The 22,152-nt window shown below is 46.9% G+C and overlaps 4 non-coding genes across 4 annotated transcripts; all 4 read left to right on the forward strand.

The window, feature by feature from the left end:
* The first annotated feature begins 4,658 nt into the window (after positions 1-4,658).
* Positions 4,659-4,731, forward strand: TRNAK-CUU (transfer RNA lysine (anticodon CUU)). The gene has a single exon. It is a non-coding gene; the product is annotated as a tRNA-Lys (tRNA).
* A 3,229-nt stretch (positions 4,732-7,960) lies between these two features.
* Positions 7,961-8,031, forward strand: TRNAG-GCC (transfer RNA glycine (anticodon GCC)). Its single transcript has one exon. It is a non-coding gene; the product is annotated as a tRNA-Gly (tRNA).
* Positions 8,032-18,390: 10,359 nt separating this feature from the next.
* On the forward strand, positions 18,391-18,463 carry TRNAK-CUU (transfer RNA lysine (anticodon CUU)). Its single transcript has one exon. It is a non-coding gene; the product is annotated as a tRNA-Lys (tRNA).
* Positions 18,464-21,699: 3,236 nt separating this feature from the next.
* On the forward strand, positions 21,700-21,770 carry TRNAG-GCC (transfer RNA glycine (anticodon GCC)). Its single transcript has one exon. It is a non-coding gene; the product is annotated as a tRNA-Gly (tRNA).
* The last annotated feature ends 382 nt before the right edge of the window (positions 21,771-22,152 follow it).

The following is a 22,152-nucleotide window of genomic DNA, read 5'->3' on the forward strand; positions in this document are numbered from 1 at the left end:
CCGGGTTTCTTTTTAATACATGGACCCTATGGAAAGTCTCGCGACTGTTAAGATGAAGGAGCTCTGGTTATTGCAGTGCAATGTTGTGCCGCTCCTTGCATTTCGCATGCGAAGTAGTGCTTTTGCTCGCCGGGTGAGCGGAGAGGGGAGCAAAACCGTTCTTAAATCACCCTGCTAAATACCAACTTTTGCGACGCAATATATTATACCGTCGCTAACGGCGAACTGCATACGATGCTGAAATAAACACCTGAGCCTTCATATGATTGCTTTTATTCTGCAGAATAACAAGAACAAAAACTTGGGAGGCCCTCTCAACCACATTCTCAAGCCTGTTTCACATGCAGACGAAAACGCTCGCGATTTCTGCCACGGCGGCGCAAAAACATGTTTCCGGCCTTCGCGGTGGCTCGAGAGGTTAGAGCGACGAGGTTCCGACAAGTTGAAAATTTTCGCGGCGACGCGCTGCCCAATCGCTCAATTCGCTCAGTCGCTTGCATGCGAACCAGAATTTAAAGAAAATGCGATTCGTAATGTGGCCCACCCCCGATAATGCCAAAGGACCCCCATAATTTTAGAAGCAGGCCCACCCCAGTAAATGGATTAAAGTCGATTATTCGGCGTTAGCAGGTGGATGAGTGGGAATGAATGGGTGGGTTAAGCTGGTTCAGGAAAAGTAATGGGTAGAATAAAGTTGGTTAATGATCGAATTAAGATGCATTATTGCATCAGGTTAGTATGATTCCGTATGATAATCCAATGGAATCTACTCGAACGTTCTAGTCCTCAGATTTTCATATTTTGCGGCTGATGACGTCTCGAGCCCCTAGACCAAACAAACCGAGAAACCCTGCGTTTTTCGTAAAACGACCACATAAACTCGATCGCATTGAAACTAAACCAACAACATAAATACTCTAGTTATGCATCGCGGAGTAGATTGTTGCATGGAGATTTCAGTAAAGAAAGTTACATTGACATAAAAGCTTTTACTACTGTGGCCACAGTCCACAAACTCACAACGGCTACCAGCGCTTCAATGGGGATCGCTGATCAATGGTCACCAATGGTCCATCGACAGTTACTGCGCTCTTTCGTTTCCTCAAATCAAATTCTCTCTTATTTTTCCGCTGGCGAATCCGTTCTATGCGCTTGTTCTACGTGTTATGTACTGTTGAGCGCACCGAAAGACAGTTAGTTGCGTCGCCTCGAAGCTTCGTTGGCTTTTGCCGCATTCTGCCTACTCTCTCCGCGGGCCCTCCTTTTTTACGTGCAAGCGTGAAGGCCCCGTTACTCAGAAAGGCCGGTGCCATCGTCGTTGCCATTGGCGTGACGAAAAAGTTACATGAGGCTCCCATAGATGGCGCCAGCTACACCAGCGGCGCGTCAGCGGCGCAAGGAGCTGGGAAAGGAAGTAATTGATGGTGTTTTTTTTCCGGAACAAGGTTTAACACTGAGTATCATCGAAAGATACCACAGGGTGAGTAAAAAAAGTAAATAAGGCGCGACCAGTCGTTTTGAAACTCCTCGACTCTTTGAAAAAAAATTCCCTATTGAGATCATGCTATTAACTCAAAAAGACCAATATCAGCTCAAAATCGAAACAAAATAGCTCAAAATTATTAGCTGAGGACTTTTCTAAACGAGCTGAGGAAATATGGAAACCGCAGTGGAAATGCTGTGAAGAAGAGGAGAAAGGGGGCGCCAAGCTTTAAAGCTAATCAATGATAAGCTGAGCGTTATTAGCGTACTGTAATGTTCGGATGAAACAAGAGCTCCTCGCTTTAAGCTTAGAAAGAACTCAAACTGGCTCCGGACTGAGACACTTCAGACCCCGAAAATACTAAATGTTAATTGCAAAAGTGCCATAAACAAGACAAATGAGTTGGAGGCCTTTCTGCTTTTGCACGACCCTGAAATAGCGGTTTTGACAGAAACTTGGCTTAACAATACATTGTTTGACAGTGAGCTCATTACCACTGGCTACAGTTCGTATCGAAAGAATCGTGATGGTAGAGGCGAAGATGTCAGCATTCGGTTTAAATCATCCTTGTGAATTTCGCCAATGCCGGATGTACCTAATGTAGAGTGCATTTTTTGCACAACGTACTATGGAAACGGTAGATATATTATTGGAGCAATGTACAGGCCCACCAACTCTACCGTTGTGGTATTATAGGAGCTTAAACGATATTTGTGCACGCATGTTAAACCTGATAATCGTATTTTACTATCAGAAATAATAATAGGTTTCTGGGGAAAGGAAATGGCGCGGTATTTGTCTCATATATCGTTGGACACCTGAACCGCACCGTAAGGGAAGGGATAAGGGAGGGAGTGAAAGAAGAAATGAAGAGAGAGAGAGAGGTGCCGTAGTGGAGGGCTCCGGAATAATTTCGACCACCTGGGGATCTTTAACGTGCACTGACATCGCACAGCACACGGGCGCCTTTGCGTTTTTCCTCCATAAAAACGCAGCCGCCGCGGTCGAGTTCGAACCCGGGAACTTTGGATCAGTAGCCGAGCGCCCTAACCACTGAGCCACCGTGGCGGGTATGGCTTATCTGCATAATTCATTTTTTGTGATGGCCCCACTTCCAAAACTACTGGGATCCTTCTAAATTTTCTCAGGTGAGCCAACTTGCAAATGCTGCAGCATTTCCTTCTTTAAAAATGTGGTTAAGATGGCCTCAAATTAAAATATCATGATATTTTACTATCAGGATATTTTAATTTGCCTGAAGTAGTCTGGTCAAGATTTTCAGTTAAAAAGCATGACCCCCAGGTGAAGCTATGTGGGCATTGCTTTTGGCTTTGACTTATTGCAGAATGTAGAAGAAAATACCATATTTCAGGGCAATTCTCAATCAATGCTCGACCTCTTTTTTGTTAGCGGATCAATTACTGCCAAAACAAATAGCCAGAGAGTAGACAGAATATCGGACCACAAAGCTGTGCAGTTCACTACTGAAGACGCCGCTTTAGATAAGAAATCTAAACCTTCATCCTATCGAAACTTTTCTCGAGATACATTATAAGTATCTCGGACTTTTGACCACGAATGACTTCACTTGGACTAAGCACATTAACTACATATTGGTTAATGTTAAGCGCAAGTTTTCCTTTCTGAGGATAGCTTAGAGACTTCCTACTCCTTTTGTCCGACTGCTCGCATACAAAAACATTCTGCCGATACTGGACTATGCCTGCGTTTTTTGGGACACTTTTACTAAAACTTACACTAATTAAGGTAGAAATGGTCCCAATATTAGCAGCTCGCTTCACTTAACACAGATTTGGACGTACGTAAGTGCCAGATCCAAGAGGGGATCAGCCGGGCCAGTTGGTGCATGACAAGAAAAAGCGCTGGCGTGTGTGTCTCCTCATTTGTCCCGTCCTCAGCGCTTTGAATTTTTCTTGTGACAGAACTGGTAACCAAAGCGGGCTTGCCCCCATTAACGCAAATAAACCATGTGTCACGACTAAAATTTGTCTTTAAATTTATTAACGGCCGCTATAAGACAGATTTCACGAGAATAATTTTTTTCATCTGGTTACGCCACTGGGCAAAGACATAGCCGCACAGTAACGCCATTTGCCAAGCGCAATATTCGTTTTAAGTATCCTTTCTTTCCACGAAAAGTAATTTAAGGGAATCTCTTAACCAATTGCCACGTTTTGAAATTGTCTATGTCGACATTTCTTACCAGTATTGTTTAAAAATCTTTTATGTATGCTTATTTACCAAAATTTTCAAACTACCTTATTCTACTTTGTTTTTGTGTTCATTGCCTGTGTTGTTACGTTGTGTTTACTTGTCTATCCCACCCTGCTAAAATCCTCAGTGGGGATTGCAGTATAAGCTAAATAAATATAGATAACAATGAAATGTTACAAGTGCAGGGCATATGTATGCATGCAGTGCGTGCCAGTATTAAAGCCAGAGTGATATGATGAGGGAGGGCCAGCAAATTTTTCGAAGTGAGGGTATAGGCGAGACAGGGCCGCAAAACTTTTCAGAATGAGGGCGAGGGGGAGGGAGGGCCATGGATGCAAAAGTGAGGGTGAGGGAGGAAAATTAAAAAAGAGGGCATTTGCCCACCTCTGCCCCTGACCATCGGGCCCTCGCGTTGCGAGTCACACTACCGCTACACCACGCAGGCACGCTCGTACGGCTTGGTTAAATCGGAGCTTTGTATTTATGCCGTGTGTTCTTTCATGTAATCACTGGGATTGTGAAAGAGGAAAGAGTGTCTGTGTATGCCTGGTAGGAACCCCTCTCACATCATACCCTTAAAGGAGGAGCTTAATTGTCCCCCAGTTATTTTTTTCGTCTTCTGCAGCATTTGATCGCCATGTTTGCAGCGAGATATCGAGCGCAGCATTCGGCTCATAGAATTATATGGTGAGAGAGCGTGAGAGATCAGAAAAAAACGTGGTGAAAACCAACGCTTCACTCCGCTTAGCACCTTCTAAGGATGGCGGAAATGCCAGGCCAGATTCCAAAGCGCTGCCTACCTTCTACTGTTCCTCCTCCTGCTCCTCCTCCTCCTACTCCTCCTCCAAACCAACTGCTATCACTCTGCCAACCCACTCTCGCAACGTTCACTTATTGTTCTCATTCGTTGGCTACTTATTTTGGGAGACTTGTACGTGTCGCCCGGCTAGCTCAGTCGGTAGAGCATGAGACTCTTAATCTCAGGGTCGTGGGTTCGAGCCCCACGTTGGGCGCTTTTTTTTTATTCGCACATTTTGGACGATCTTTGATTTTTTTAGTGGTGCGTTGTTCTCGACCCCCGAAATATGAACTCGATGCTCTCGTGGTCTCGCAATTCGATGTTTTTGCGCGGAATTCGCTGTGGCAGCAGATGGAGTTGCCTTCATCTTAATGCGTCAAATAAAATAACCCTGCATTTGTCTCCAGTGGGCAGATCCTGAACTGACGGATGGAAAATGGACGGATGGCCGGACGGACGGAACATTTCCTAAATGGGTGTGGTAGAAATTGCCATCATGCTTGGTTTTTTTATATATATGTCTTTAACGGTGTCAGTGCTATGCACAATAAATCAGACTATGAATTCTCCATTATCTTTAAGTACGATTTCGAATCGTTCGCTTCTAAGCTTATGCTAGCATTCTGCTTTTGAGCCGCCAATCTTCCAATCGCTTTTTCTGCAGCTGATTCATTCACTTTACCTCTGTTATCGCTGAATCCTAAGGCCTCAAGGAGAATGGGTGAGTCTGCATCGACATCCCAGTGAATATTGCCGCATTCTAGAATTGGGTGTTCAACTATTTCTACAGATTTACCACACACTGCGCATGTGTCATCTTCTTGGTTAAATTTCCTTCTCGAGCTTTGCGTTCCAAGGCACCCTGATCTAGCTTCAGAGAATAGGGCGCTGCATCTTGAGTTAACATAGAACGATCTTCCTGATTAGCCTCTTCCCATTTCTGTATTGTTCTACAGTCTACTTCTTTCCCATTGAACTAATCCACTTCTTACCTTGTGTTGTTACCTGTATTTTAAAGCACTTTATTTTTCTGTCATTGTTTCATCATGCCTAATGCTTAGTATCCTAGTCTTCCGCCAGAGGCGTAAATCGCGGAGGGGGTGGGGACCGGGAGGCACCCTGACCCCTCCTTTGCTTAGGGATCAAGAATACGGGCGTCCATCCCCTCACCCCCCCGCCCCTCCTCTGAGATTCGTACCGGGACTGCTCGTTCGGCATCGAATGATACGAGCAGCATACGCAAAACGGTTAAGCCGCGGGAGAGAGGAGACCTCTTCCCTTTCACGGAATGGCTCAGGAGGACCAGATGTTCAAAAAAAAGTGCTGCCATAATCACAATGGGCCAAAAATCAAAGGACTTTTGATGACTATGTGTGAATGTGTTTAATTTAAACTTAATGCTTCTGATTTTCACCCGCCACGGTGGCTCAGTGGTTAGGGCGCTCGACTACTCATCCGGAGTTCCCGGGTTCGAACCCGACCGCGGCGGATGCGGTTTTATGGAGGAAAAACGCTAAGGCGCCCGTGTGCTAGGCGATGTCAGTGCACGTTGAAGATCCCCAGGTGGTCGAAATTATTTCAGAGCCCTCCACTACGGCAGCACTTTCTTCTTTCACTCCCTCCTTTATCCCTTCCATTACGACGCGGGTCAAGTGTCCAACGGTATACGAGACAGATACTGCGCCATTTCCTCACCCCCCCCCCCCCCCCCAAAAAAAAAACCCCAAACAACCAACACCTCTTATTTTCTGGCATCCAGTCAGTCCGTGCTTAAGGCAGGGACGTTAAAGCTTTGTCCTGCCCGTTAGATGCTCTGCTGCGCAGTAACCCTCGAAGATTTCTTCGTGGTCTTTCTTTTGTTCGCACTTAGCGAACGTTTTAACAGTGCTCGAAACAGGCGCTGATAGATGCGATTCTCGCCATTGCGATAACTACTTCATCGCAGCTGGTTATCTTTGTTTAAGAAAATAAATATGTAAAACATATTGACCATTGTCTATCGGCGTCACATTCAATTTCTTAAAACTGCCGGTCCGATTAAAAATTGCGAATGTTCCTCAATTATATCGACGGAGGAGCTTCAGTTTGCTAGACGAGAGATTGTCTACGCGGGATGTGTACACCGCGGCCAGACTCGTTTATGCATGCGTTCCTGCACATTATTGGCGGTGCGGTACAGTGTTGCCAGAATTCTCTGTAGCTTTGTACAGCGTTCCTGGCATTTATGCAGCCTATTTTATAGTCAGTGCTGTAGCCGGATATAACTTCAGAAGCTCTGTCCACATAAGGACCCCGCACAAATTTTGTCCACCACAAAAAGTAGTCCATTGTAAAACTTCTAAACATAAGAAAAAATAATGATCTCTAGATTTTTCATACCTGGATTGGAATAAAGTGAAACATTGAAAAGCTGATGCTATTTACTGTTATGATTGCCTAGCGCCGTAACACAGGATGTCGCAGACCGCGGGCCAGAGTGGCTCAGCCATAGGTATGTGGGTCCTCCATTAGGGGAAGCAAAGTTTCACTAGAGCGCCCCCTCCCTCCCCGCCCCCAACTTGTAGCTGCCACAGCTAAGAACCTGCATGCCTAAGCATTGGCTAGACTGCCATTGTCATCAACTTTTCGGAAAAACGGAAGTTGTTGGCCGCTCTAAAGGGCAGCTAGCAGGGGAGCTTCTTTAGGATTCGTTCATTCGTAAGTTGGGAAGCGATGAGTGCGTCACTGAGACGTCGGTTGTTTTGCAACGGAGAGAATCTGTTGCTATAAGCTGAATAACCTGTTCGTTGTTGATGTTCGAAGGTGAGGGAGGAGCGTCCTGTTTATTTGCTTTCCATGCTCCTTTGATCCTTTATGAGCCCCTGAATCATCTTAGATCAGATTACCTTGATATTTAGCCGCATCATCAAATCAGTGGACATAACTGGGCATGCGCGGCTGACTCCTCGAGCATGTACATTTGATTGCACTTCTATTTGTTGCAAGTCAGCGCTCCTTCTCTGTGTCCCTCTCACGTCCTTTTCCTCGCGCTAATTCTCCTCCCAATCAATACCAACAGCTGTTCTTTCTCATTTGTGTCCTACTATAGTATCTGCCGCTGCGCCACCTGCAGAGGAATAGAATAAAGTTAGCGTAGAATTGGAATGGAATTAGAGTGGAATTTGACTGATTATAAATAGAATTTTAATGTCTTGCCATTTGTCGCACCTAAGTTGCTTTAGTGCCGCCGGTAATTTTTATTATTAATACATCCCACAGAAGTTCAGTGACTGATCTATCGCATAGTGGCCTGTACTATTGGCACGGTTCGCTCGCCACGCGCTTTGTGACGACAGTTACTCCCCAGCAGAGGAGACGCCAGCCGGTCCATTGACCTACATAAAGGGAAACTTACGCAACGATCTACGCTATGAATAGACGGGCAGCACGCCAACTGAACGTCGGCGTCGGTGGTTCAGTGGTAGAATACTCGCCTGCCACGCGGGTGGCCCGGGTTCGATTCCCGGCCGACGCATGTTTTGCTTTTGCTCCACATTGTTTTTACAATGGCGATTGCAAGCATCTAGCGTGTTAGCATCGCCGAGGATTTCCCCACTCGAACACGTTCTGCCCGAAAACACATGCTACAGTTTGCCAAATCCAAGATTATCAATTATAAACTCTGGCATGATACTCTAAAAGTTGGTGAGAAAATTGATAACTTTGATTACGAAGCCGAGAGGTTGATACATGAGCCATAGCACCTCATTTCAGCTCGTCCTCAAAACTGCAGTCAAATATCATTCTCTCTACCAACATTAGAAGCCATCTGCCAAAGGGCGACGCATTAAGAGGCCTTATCAACACATCCGACGCGTAGCTTATAGTACTTACCGTTAAGTTCAATCTTACTTACCTCATTTCGACATATTCAGGCGCGATCGCTTCACCAGGCGAGGAGGCGGCGTTTTCTTAGGTTCTCATACCTCTTTGCCCTGCACTCACGTCCCAATGAATTCCCACTATAAATCATATTTGTCGGATGCAATGCCGCTCACCCACATTTAATCCTCGGAGTTCGTTACCGGCCCCCACACGCTAACAATACCTTTGTTACTGAGTTTCATGAAGCCCTGCAAGCTGTAACTTAACCCAAATTCCAAACACCCTCATCCTTATGTTTGGCGACTTCAATTTTCCGTCCATCACGTGGTCTGACATTACTTCTAAATCGTCAAAGCAAATCATCGAAACCCATTTTGTTCACACGGGACCAACATTTGGATTATCACAAATAGTGAATTCGCCAACCAGACCAACTGCTTCTATTGAGTTGAGTTGAGGTGCTGAATGCTACAGATGGGGTTAACCTTGCTTTATCTGCCGGCAATTGCTCCACCGCAGCGTCCCTTCTATATTAACAATGTCCTAAAGCTTGTCGCATCTACCCCGCTATGCGCACAGCCTCTTATAATAGCACATATTCTCTCCCGCAGTCACCATCAAAGCACACAATCAATCCACACAGTACACACCACAGTCCACTCCAGAAGTCAACATCTATGTACATATCCAGTCACAGCAGAACACAGGTCAATATAGTGCCACAATCCAAACACACATTCACTCACAGTATAACGTAGTCCACTCCGGAAGACACCATCTACGCACACATTCAATCACAGTAGGCCATAGTCCGTTCCTGCTGTCACCATTTAGAGACAAGATCCGTGTCCTGCAGAAATGTTAAAAGAAGGCGTGCAGCCTCCCTTCTTGTAGTCTGGGCAGTACATAATAAAATGTTCGATATCCGCGCACACAGCACATAAAGAGCAGAGCGGAGACGATGCTATACCAGTCATGCATTCATGCAGGAGTGCGAGCAGAGGCCGTGCGAATTCGATATAGAAGGGTCGCCTGAGATCTTCTCAGTCCCTTGGTCACACATGGCTTGTGGGACGCACTCCACAGGGTACTGAAGTGATCGAGCACAGTTTTCCTGCAGAGACTTTTCCCATCTTGAGGTACTTTATGATGGAATCCTTGATAGAGCTTTATGGGCGAGATTGTCTGCCACCTCATTACCGTTGACTCCTATGTGAGAGGGCACCCATTGGAAATGTATAGTAAAGCCTCTGCTGTGCAGATTCTGCACCAAGCGCAGAGAGCTTATAGACAAGGCGTCAGTAGGGAATCCGTGCTCTAACCTCTGAAGCGTAGATTTTGAATCGCTTAGGATGACAACAGGTTGAGCCGGACAAGACCCTAACTTCCGTAAAGCCGCCTCAATAGCAACACTTTCAGCCGCTTTAGAGAATACGACAGCAGTACTCCCTCGCCGCGCACCCGCCCCGCCACATGGAGCTCATGTGGGTGTCTGCACACTCCGAGAATCCCGGAAACGAGGCTGCCAACGCTTTAGCCCGAGGTTCTCTCAACCGGGCACCGGCGGCCTCCGATCTGGGATTCTCACGGGAGCGCATGCATTCCTTCAGTGAACTGACGCAGGCCTGCAAAGCCGAGCGTCGGCTGTACCGCCCCCCCCCCCCCCCCATCCCTCCTTCGACAATTACCATCAGACACTTTGGAGGCGGCTCCAAACACGCACCTTACCCTCCCCTTATATACACTCGCGCTATCATCAAGTCCACACAAACCCCTCCTGTACCCTCTGCCATCACACCAAAGCCCCTCTCGATCATATCCTTTTCCTCTGCCCGGGGGATCCTCCCCCGCGGGGCCTGGAGCACCTTACCACTTGGGAGGCTTGGGAGACCCTACTGCGCTCCGAGGACCCGACCAAGCAAGCCCTCGCCACAGGCCGGGCTGCCAGAGTTATGAGCCTCCGGGACATGAACGTTTGAGTGCTGTGGTGCCGTGCGGGGGCCCAAGGACCTGCGCGCCCTAAACTCCCCTGTATGTAATAAAGTTTCCACCACCACCACCGTGAAAAATTGAAGATGGCAGGCATACTCTGTTTCCAAGTGTTCAAGTACAAGCGAACGCATTTCTGCCAAAGGAGAGCTGCGCTTTGCGCTCACGTGGGGAATTGTGACCTTACAGTTGAGGGTCGGAAAAGACCAGGGGGGTTTCAACGGATTCCTTTGCCTTCGGACATTAATGCCTAAAGGACTAAGAGTACTGAGTGCCAAGTAAGCCTTCGACTCATATCTCTTGCAGAGCCGCTGGAGAAGGGATCGCCCAGCTACCGTCTCTCCTAGGCGGCCAAGATGCATTAGTAGTCCCTGAGAAGCGATAAGGCTAATAGGTTTCGATGGGGACTCATGAAGTACTGCCTTATTCGCAGCCGCCTGGGGAATTCCAATGGCTCTTCTTAGGCCCTTTCTGTGGACAACTTCGAGACGTTCAAGTTGTGATGCCGAGGGGGAATTTAAAGGTAATTGATACATTATGCGACTGACCACCAGCGCTTCATGAAGTCTGACCATTGAAGAAGGAAGGTAGGTGCAATTCTACGGATCACATTGAGACGAGAAGATATAGATGAAGCAATCGCGTCTACAGCTTTTCGCCACTGTAGACGAGAGTCAATAATGACGCCCAGGAAACGCGTGTGGTTGAATTGACGGATGCAAGAGAGACCGAGGTCTATCTTCAACCGTGCTTTACGTCTTCTTACACCTGGAAACAGAACAAAGCCGGATTTTTCCACTGACAGAGACAACGCCACACCTTAAAGGTAAGCTTGTGCCGAAAGTGGAGCCTGTCGAGTTATCAGGGCTAATCGCTTGTGTTGGTAGCCAGTAATCCAAAAACAGATGTCGTCAGCGTAAAGTGACATACGCACTTGCCTGCAACTTTTTTTCAACGAATCCTGAAGGCCAGCCATTACGACGTTAAGGATCGTGGGGCACACCTCGTGAAAGAACCCTTTGGGTGCTTAAGGTGCTCCCTAACCGTACACGAACCGCGCGATCACTTACGAACTTGTAAATGAATCTTAACGTATGGCCCTGTATGCCTATGCCTTTCAAACTGTTTAGGATTGAGCTCTGAAGCTCTCTGTCGTAAGCTTTCGCAACGTCAAGAAAAATGGCTAAGGTGGAAAGGCCGAAAGCTCTCTGGTGTTCAATGTGACTGACCAAATCTAAGACACTATCTTGGGCACTAAGACCTCGGCGGAATCCAGTCATACGTGTTGGCAGTGCCTTGCTGTCCTCAAGCCACCACGATAAGCATTTATATACCAGCTTCTTCATCAACTTATCTACAAAGGAGGTCAATGACACAGGGCGATACGAGGCAAGGTCTGTCATGTCTTTGCCAGGCATCAGTACTGGAACTACATGTGCCACCTTCCATGACGGAGGAACATCGCCAGTCTCCCAAACTCGATTGATGAAGTTGAGGAGCTCCTTTCTGAGTTACAAGGGCAGAATATTCAGCATTTTATTGGTGATGCCGTCGGGACCTGGTGCTCACCGGCGCCGCAGGCAACTGAGCGCAGTCTGAAGCTCACGAAGCGTGAACGGGACGTCCATGATTGACCTGGAAGAAACAGGTGGTGTATATATATCTACTCCAGAATTAGCGCGTACGAGCGCGTCTGCAAATTCCTCTGCCAAGCACGCAATAGGTTTTTCCAGGCTTCGAAGGGCGAGATTCTTCAACAAGGCTGCCAATAACTTGCCATATTCTCGTCATCGGTAAGAACGCAGTCCAACTAGCACAGAATGAGGCCCATTGCGACCTTTACAGTTTGTTCGTGTGCCGTCTAATGGCAGAATTCAGCCTATTGAAGGTCGTTTTCTGTTGCCTGTCGTCCTTCTTCCGCACGAGTTGGCGCTCCGCCCTTCTCGCTGCGGAAAGGTTCCTGAGTTTTAAATCCGGGGCCGGAAAATGATCACGTAACTTGACTGCCGTAGTTGCTGCTAGCTTACTAGATATGTTGTCAACATCATCACCAGAAGCACGTTCTAGGTGCTCTCTGTACTTGTCCCAGTTGACCACATTGCTAATTTTAGGACCATGCATAGGAAAGTCGGCAGCAAACTCAAATATCGTATAGTGATCACTTCCCATGCGGTACGGCGCTGTTGACCAACGCGTCACGCGGACGTCAGGTGATTGCAGCGTCAGGTCTATAGCTGTCGCTGAGGCTGGAGGCCGGAAGAAAGTGGAGCGTCCGTCATTGGCAACACACAGGTCCAATCTGCGTCCACGGGAATCCGTGTTCCTGTCCCCCCAAACGGCATGATGGGCGTTGAAATCACCGCAGATGATTCTAGGAGCTGGGCAACGGTCGCAGAGCTGCTGTAGAAACAAATCCAATGCTACCTTCTTCCGCGGAGACACGTACACGGATGCAATAGAAAGGGTTCGAGAGCCGAGCTGTATTCCCACAGCCGCTACCTCAATGTCATCCGTGCAAAGATCGGCAACGCTTAGAGAAACATGTGGAATTTCCCTTCTTATGTAAAGCGCAGCACTTCCGGCAGGAAATGACTTTATGCTGCAGTTTTTATGGGCGACATATCCAGTCAAACATCTCCCGCTTGGCAGGCACGCTTCTGCCAGGGCCAATACTGGAACACAACTCTCTATCAAGAATAGTTTTAGTTCAGCTAACCGACTTAAAATCCCAGCGCAATTCCACTGCAATATAAACGGCACTTTTCGGTGCATATGACATCCACGAGGTTTAACCCCATCCATTTTAGTTCGCAAGGAAGTCTGCTGTGAAGGTGGTAATTAGGAACTCACAAGAAAGCACCAGCAGTAGGGAAGTTCTTCAGGTTGCCAGGCGCCATCGCTAGAACATGTGAACGCAGGGACCCGAACAAAACATGAAGAAGGTCAGACATACGTTGATTTTCGAGCTCCTTATTTTGCGCAACGCACTAACTTACATCGACAAATGATGCCGACGGGGACACACTCTAGGCCGCAGTAGCTGGTTTTTGTCACTTGTCCATATGAGGCTCCCCCTTGCCGTGGAGTCTGGCTGTGATCCGGGCGCTCAGGAACATGGACACTCTTTGCTCGAGGTGGAACAGCCGACTCGCGCGCACTGGGCCTTGGCGTCTTGCTGGACTCAGGTCTCTTAGGGACATTCTTGGGCAACGCAACAACATCAGACTCCAACACTGGGAACTCGTCTAATCATGGGACAGGCGTCTCAGTCGGTGGGGTTTTTGGACCAGCAATAAAGGATATCCGACAGTGCAGAGCGCTCACACGGAGGAAGGGGCAGCCTCCGAAACTCGCTGGATGATCACTACCGCAATTGGCACAAGCCAAATCTGCCTTGCAGGTTTTAAAGTCGTGGTCGCCTCCGCACAGCTTACAGCGTCGATCCTTTGTGCAAACTTTGGCCACGTGCCCAAAGCGTTGGCATCTAAAACACCGTGGAGGAGCTTCAGTGAAATCTGCAACTGCGTGTTTTGTGAATCCCAGATCAATTTTTTCGGGGCGCTCTGAGTTGGGAGCGAATGTCAACATGATAGAGTTGGGAGATTTCGCAGCCTATTCTTTTCCTGGAGACTCTACACGACGCACAAGTCGTTTCCCGTGCAGTACACCTTGTGGTTTCAGATAATCAAGTAGGTCGCGTTCTGAATACCACTTTGGTACACCCTTAATAACACAGGTGTTCTTCATGTAGGAATGGGGCAACCGCACGTTAACTTTGATGCCAAAAATCTGAGAGCTCTGCAGGAGCTTGTCAACCTGCTCTTCCGTCGAGACATCCAGCTGAAGAGCCCCGTGCATGGTGAACCGACTTCGAATCGGAGCTGATACCAGCAGTGATTGAATGGCCGCGAAAAATAAGATGGGATTCTTCTCTCTTATATCAACCCCCTTTTCTGTGGGCTCAATCACTTTCGGGATCCCTATCGTTCGTTGCTTGCGATGACTCACCAACTTGAAGCCCTCGTTGTCCACGTCAGCCATATCGGCCACTGACTCGTCACCGTCCACAATCCTTGACTCATCCCCACTGAACGATGAGGTCTCGCTGGACGGGTGGTCGTTTCCATGTTCTGGTCACTCCACAGCCTGGGAAGCCATGGCCACCTCTTCCGAGCCAGACTCCTTTGAATGGCGTGATCCCGGCGCCGGAGCAGCCGTACTCTTCCCATAGGGACAATACCGACTTTGAAGATGCTGCCGTCCTCGAATATTCAAATAAAAGTAGATAAATTATGGAAAATGAGGTAAATAAACAGAACTGAGTCGACAGTCGATCGAACAACGTCTTCGTCTTCCTCTTTCTTTCAACCACTTCTGTTCGCTTGTTCTACACGTTATGTATTGTTGTTCGAACCGAAAGTTGCGTCGCCTCGAAGCTTCGTTTGCTTTTGCCGCATTCTGCCTACTCTCTCCGCGGGCCCTCCTTTTTTACGTGCAAGCGTGAAGGCCCCGTTACTCAGAAAGGCCGGTGCCATCGTCGTTGCCATTGGCGTGACGGAAAAGTTACGTGGGGCTCCCATAGATAGCGCCAGCTACACCAGCGGCGCGTCAGCGGCGCGAGGAACTGGGAAAGGAAGTATTTAATGGTGTTTTTTTCCGGAACAAGGTTTAACACTGAGTATCATCGAAAGATGCCACAGGGTGGGTAAAAAAATAATAAGGCGCGACCAGTCGTTTTGAAACTCCTCGACTTTTTGAAAAAAATTCCCTATTGAGATCATGCTATTAACGCAAAAAGACCAATATCAGCTCAAAATCGAAACAAAATAGCTCAAAATTATTAGCTGAGGACTTTTCTAAACGAATTAAGGAAATATAGAAACAGCAGTGGAAGTGCTGTGAAGAAGAGGGGAAAGAGGGCGCCAAGCTTTAAAGCTAATCAATGATAAGCTAAGCGTTAATAGCGTACTGTATGGTTCGGATGAAACAAGAGTTCCTCGCTTTAAGCTTAGAAAGAAATCAAACTGGCTCTGGACTAAGAGACTTCAGACCCCTAAAATACTAAATGTTAATTGCAAAAGTGCCATAAACAAGACAAATGAGTTGGAGGCCCTTCTGCTTTTGCACGACCCTGAAATAGCGGTTTTGACAGAAACTTGGCTTAACAATACATTGTTTGACAGTGAGCTCATTAACACTGGCTACAGTTCGTACCGAAAGAATCGTGATGGTAGAGGTGAAGATGCCAGCATTCGGTTTAAATAATCCCTGTGAATTTCGCCAATGCCGGATGTACCCAATGTAGAGTGCATTTTTTGCACAACGTACTATGGAAACGTTAGATATATTATTGGAGCAATGTACTGGCCCACCAACTCTACCGTTGTCGTATTATAGGAGCTTAAACGATATTTGTGCACGCATGTGAAACCTGATAATCGTATTTTACTATCAGTAATATTAATTGGTTTTTGGGGAAAGGAAATGGCGCGGTATCTGTCTCATATATCGTTGGACACCTGAACCGCGCCGTAAGGGAAGGGATAAGGGAGGGAGTGAAAGAAGAAAGGAAGAGAGAGAGAAGCGCCGTAGTGGAGGGCTCCGGAATAATTTCGACTACCTGGGGATCTTTAACGTGCACTGACATCGCACAGCACACGGGCGCCTTAGCGTTTTTCCTCCATAAAAACGCAGCCGCCGCGGTCGGGTTCGAACCCGGGAACTCCGGATCAGTAGCCGAGCGCCCTAACCACTGAGCCACCATGGCGGATCCCATTTTTACTATCAGTCTACTTCAGGCAAATTAAAATATCATGATATTTTTCTATCAGGATATTTTAATTTGCGTGAAGTATACTGGTCAAGGTATTCAGTTAAAAAGCATGACCCCCAGGTGAAGCTATGTGGGCATTGCTTTTGGCTTCGACTTATTGCAGAATGTAGAAGAAAATACCATATTTCAGGGCAATTCTCAATCAATGCTCGACCTCTTTTTTGTTAGCGGATCAATTACTGCCAAAACAAATAGCCAGAGAGTAGACAGAATATCGGACCACAAAGCTGTGCAGTTCACTACTGAAGACGCCGCTTTAGATAAGAAATCTAAACCTTCATCCTATCGAAACTTTTCCCGAGATACATTATAAGTATCTCGGACTTTTGACCGCGAATGACTTCACTTATACTAAGCACATTAACTACATATTGGTTAATGTTAAGCGCAAGTTTTCCTTTCTGAGGATAGCTTAGAGACTTCCTACTCCTTTTGTCCGACTGCTCGCATACAAAAACATTCTGCCGATACTGGACTATGCCTGCGTTATTTGGGACACTTTTACTAAAACTTACACTAATTAAGGTAGAAATGGCCCCAATAATAGCAGCTCGCTTCACTTAACACAGATTTGGACGTACATAAGTGCCAGATCCAAGAGGGGATCAGCCGGGCCAGTTGGTGCATGACAAGAAAAAGCGCTGGCGTGTGTCGTGTGTCTCCTTCTCATTTGTCCCGTCCTCAGCGCTGTGAATTTTTTCTTTTGACAGAACTGTTAACCAAAGCGGGCTTGCCGCCATTAACGCAAATAAACCATGCGTCACGACTAAAATTTGTCTTTCAATTTATTAACGGCCGGTATAAGACGAATTTCACGAGAATAATTTCTTTTTCATCTGGTTACGCCACTGGGCAAAGACATAGCCGCACAGTAACGCCATTTGCCAAGCGCGATAATCGTTTTAAGTATCCTTTCTTTCCACGAACAGTGATTTAAGGGAATCTCTTAACCAATTGCCACGTTTTGAAATTGTCTATGTCGACATTTCTTTCCAGTATTGTATAAAAATCTTTTATGTATGCTTATTTACCAAAATTTTCAAACTACCTTATTCTACTTTGTTTTTGTGTTCATTGCCTGTGTTGTTACGTTGTGTTTACTTGTCTATCCCACCCTGCTAAAATCCTCAGTGGGGATTGCAGTATAAGCTAAATAAATATAGATAACAATGAAATGTTACAAGTGCAGGGCATATGTATGCATGCAGTGCGTGCCAGTATTAAAGCCAGAGTGATATTTTAGGGCCCAACTCGTAACTGGATCGGTTTTGTCTCGCCTATTAGCTGAAACAGCTCACACACAGACACCCGCACACACACAACAGAATAAGCATCTAGCCTCTCGTTCAAGAGAGCCTTGAGGGCTTGTCTTGCATGTTTATTACTCAATGATATCGCCAGAAGTAGCGGACTGGAAAATATAACTAGAATTTTAAAAGTCTTTTAGTGAGGGTGAGGGAGGGCTGACGATGTGAGGATGAGGGCGAGGGAGGGCCAGCAAATTTTTCGAAGTGAGGGTGAGGGCGAGACAGGGCCGCAAAACTTTTCAGAATGAGGGCGAGGGGGAGGGAGGGCCATGGATGCAAAAGTGAGGGTGAGGGAGGAAAATTAAAAAAGAGGGCATTTGCCCACCTCTGCCCCTGACCATCGGGCCCTCGCGTTGCGAGTCACACTACAGCTACACCACGCCGGCACGCTCGTACGGCTTGGTTAAAGCGGGGCATTGAATTTATACCGTGTGTTCTTTCATGTAATCACTGGGATTGTGAAAGAGGAAAGAGTGTCGGTGTATGCGTGGTAGGAACCCCTCTCACATCACACCCTTAAAGGAGGAGCTTAATTGTCCCCCAGTTATTTTTTCGTCTTCTGCAGCATTTGATCGCCATGTTTGCAGCGAGATATCGAGCGCAGCATTCGGCTCATAGAATTACATGGTAAGAGAGCGTGAGAGATCAGAAAAAAAGGTGGTGAAAACCAACGCTTCATTCCGCTTAGCACCTTCTAAGGATGGCGGAAATGCCAGGCCAGATTCCAAAGCGCTGCCTACCTTCTACTGTTCCTCCTCCTGCTCCTCCTCCTCCTACTCCTCCTCCAAACCAACTGCTATCACTCTGTCAACCCACTCTCGCAACGTTCTCTTATTGTTCTCATTCGTTGCCTACTTATTTTGGGAGACTTGTACGTGTCGTCCGGCTAGCTCAGTCGGTAGAGCATGAGACTCTTAATCTCAGGGTCGTGGGTTCGGGCCCCACGTAGGGCGCTTTGTTTTTTTATTCGCACATTTTGGACGATCTTTGATTTTTTTAGTGGTGCGTTGTTCTCGACCCCCGAAATATGAACTCGATGCTCTCGTGGTCTCGCAATTCGATGTTTTTGCGCGGAATTCGCTGTGGCAGCAGATGGAGTCGCCTTCATCTTAATGCGTCAAATAAAATAACCCTGCATTTGTCTCCAGTGGGCAGATCCTGAACTGACGGATGGAAAATGGACGGATGGCCGGACGGACGGAACATTTCCTAAATGGGTGTGGTAGAAATTGCCATCATGCTTGGTTTTTTTATATATATGTCTTTAACGGTGTCAGTGCTATGCACAATAAATCAGACTATGAATTCTCCATTATCTTTAGGTACGATTTCGAATCCTTCGCTTCTAAGCTTATGCTAGCATTCTGCTTTTGAGCCGCCAATCTTCCAATCGCTTTTTCTGCAGCTGATTCATTCACTTTACCTCTGTTATCGCTGAATCCTAAGGCCTCAAGGAGAATGGGTGAGTCTGCATCGACATCCCAGTGAATATTGCCGCATTCTAGAATTGGGTGTTCAACTATTTCTACAGATTTACCACACACTGCGCATGTGTCATCTTCTTGGTTAAATTTCCTTCTCGAGCTTCGCGTTCCAAGGCACCCTGATCTAGCTTCAGAGAATAGGGCGCCGCATCTTGAGTTAACATAGAACGATCTTCCTGATTAGCCTCTTCACATTTCTGTATTGTTCTACAGTCTACTTCTTTCCCATTGAACTAATCCACTTCTTACCTTGTGTTGTTACCTGTATTTTAAAGCACTTTATTTTTCTGTCATTGTTTCATCATGCCTAATGCTTAGTATCCTAGTCTTCCGCCAGAGGCGTAAATCGCGGAGGGGTGTGGGGACCGGGAGGCACCCTGACCCCTCCTTTGCTTAGGGATCAAGAATACGGGCGTCCATCCCCTCACCCCCCCCCCCCCCGCCCCTCCTCTGAGATTCGTACCGGGACTGCTCGTTCGGCATCGAATGATACGAGCAGCATACGCAAAACGGTTAAGCCGCGGGAGAGAGGAGACCTCTTCCCTTTCACGGAATGGCTCAGGAGGACCAGATGTTCAAAAAAAAGTGCTGTCATAATCACAATGGGCCAAACATCAAAGGACTTTTGATGACTATGTGTGAATGTATTTAATTTAAACTTAATGCTTCTGATTTTCACCCGCCACGGTGGCTCAGTGGTTAGGGCGCTCGACTACTCATCCGGAGTTCCCGGGTTCGAACCCGACCGCGGCGGATGCGGTTTTATGGAGGAAAAACGCTAAGGCGCCCGTGTGCTAGGCGATGTCTGTGCACGTTAAAGATCCCCAGGTGGTCGAAATTATTTCGGAGCCTTCCACTACGGCACCACTTTCTACTTTCACTCCCTCCTTTATCCCTTCCATTACGACGCGAGTCAAGTGTAAAACGGTATACGAGACAGATACTGCGCCATTTCCTCCCCCCCCCCCCCCCAAAAAAAAAAAAACCCAAACAACCAACACCTCTGATTTTCTGGCATCCAGTCAGTCCGTGCTTAAGGCAGAGATGTTAAAGCTTAGTCCTGCCCGTTAGATGCTCTGCTGCGCAGTAACCCTCGAAGCTTTCTTCGTGGTCTTTCTTTTGTTCGCACTTAGCGAACGTTTTAACAGTGCTCGAAACAGGCGCTGATAGATGCGATTCTCGCCATTACGATAACTACTTCAGAACAGCTGTTTATCTTTGTTTAAAAAAATAAATATGTAAAACATATTGACCATTGTCTATCGGCGTCACATTCAATTTCTTAAAACTGCCGGTCCGATTAAAAATTGCGAATGTTCCTCAAATATATCGACGGAGGAGCTTCAGTTTGCTAGACGAGAGATGGTCTACGCGGGATGTGTACACCGCGGCCAGACTCGTTAATGCATGCGTTCCTGCACATTATTGGCGGTGTGGTACAGTGTTGCCAGAATTCTCTGTAGCTTTGTACAGCGTTCCTGGCATTTATGCAGCCTATTTTATAGTCAGTGCTGTAGCCGGATATAACTTCAGAAGCTCTGTCCACATAAGGACCCCGCACAGATTTTGTCCACCACAAAAAGTAGTCCATTGTAAAACTTCTAAACATAAGAAAAAATTATGATCTCTAGATTTTTCATACCTGGATTGGAATAAAGTGAAACATTGAAAAGCTGATGCTATTTACTGTTATGATTGCCTGGCGCCGTAACACAGGATGTCGCAGACCGCGGGCCAGAGTGGCTCAGCCATAGGTATGTGGGTCCTCCATTAGGGGGAGCAAAGTTTCACTAGAGCGCCCCCTCCCTCCCCGCCCCCAACTTGTAGCTGCCACAGCTAAGAACCTGCATGCCTAAGCATTGGCTAGACTGCCATTGTCATCAACTTTTCGGAAAAACGGAAGTTGTTGGCCGCTCTAAAGGGCAGCTAGCAGGGGAGCTTCTTTAGGATTCGTTCATTCGTAAGTTGAGAAGCGATGAGTGCGTCACTGAGACGTCGGTTGTTTTGCAACGGAGAGAATCTGTTGCTATAAGCTGAATAACCTGTTCGTTGTTGATGTTCGAAGGTGAGGGAGGAGCGTCCTGTTTATTTGCTTTCCATGCTCCTTTGATCCTTTATGAGCCCCTGAATCATCTTAGATCAGATTACCTTGACATTTAGCCGCATCATCAAATCAGTGGACGTAACTGGGCATGCGCGGCTGACTCCTCGAGCATGTACATTTGATTGCACTTCTATTTGTTGCAAGTCAGCGCTCCTTCTCTGTGTCCCTCTCACGTCCTTTTCCTCGCGCTAATTCTCCTCCCAATCAATACCAACAGCTGTTCTTTCAAATTTGTGTCCTACTATAGTATCTGCCGCTGCGCCACCTGCAGAGGAATAGAATAAAGTTAGCGTTGAATTGGAATGGAATTAGAGTGGAATTTGACTGATTATAAATAGAATTTTAATGTCTTGCCATTTGTCGCACCTAAGTTGTTTAGTGCCGCCGGTAATTTTTATTATTAATACATCCCACAGAAGTTCAGTGACTGATCTATCGCATAGTGGCCTGTACTATTGGCACGGTTCGCTCGCCACGCGCTTTGCGACGACAGTTACTCCCCAGCAGAGGAGACGCCAGCCGGTCCAGTGACCTACATAAAGGGAAACTTACGCAACGATCTACGCTATGAATAGACGGGCAGCACGCCAACTGAACGTCGGCGTCGGTGGTTCAGTGGTAGAATACTCGCCTGCCACGCGGGTGGCCCGGGTTCGATTCCCGGCCGACGCATGTTTTGCTTTTGCTCCACATTGTTTTTACAATGGCGATTGCAAGGCATCTAGCGTGTTAGCATCGCCGAGGATTTCCCCACTCGAACACGTTCTGCCCGAAAACACATGCTACAGTTTGTAAAATCCAAGATTATCAATTATAAACTCTGGCATGATACTCTAAAAGTTGGTGAGAAAATTGATAACTTTGATTACGAAGCCGAGAGGTTGATACAACATGAGCCATAGCACCTCACTTCAGCTCGTCCTCAAAACTGCAGTCAAATATCATTCTCTCTACCAACATTAGAAGCCATCTGCCAAAGGGCGACGCATTAAGAGGCCTTATCAACACATCCGACGCGTAGCTTATAGTACTTACCGTTAAGTTCAATCTTACT

This window comes from Amblyomma americanum, chromosome 4 (genome assembly GCF_052857255.1).
Source record: "Amblyomma americanum isolate KBUSLIRL-KWMA chromosome 4, ASM5285725v1, whole genome shotgun sequence".
Lineage (NCBI taxonomy): Eukaryota > Metazoa > Arthropoda > Arachnida > Ixodida > Ixodidae > Amblyomma > Amblyomma americanum.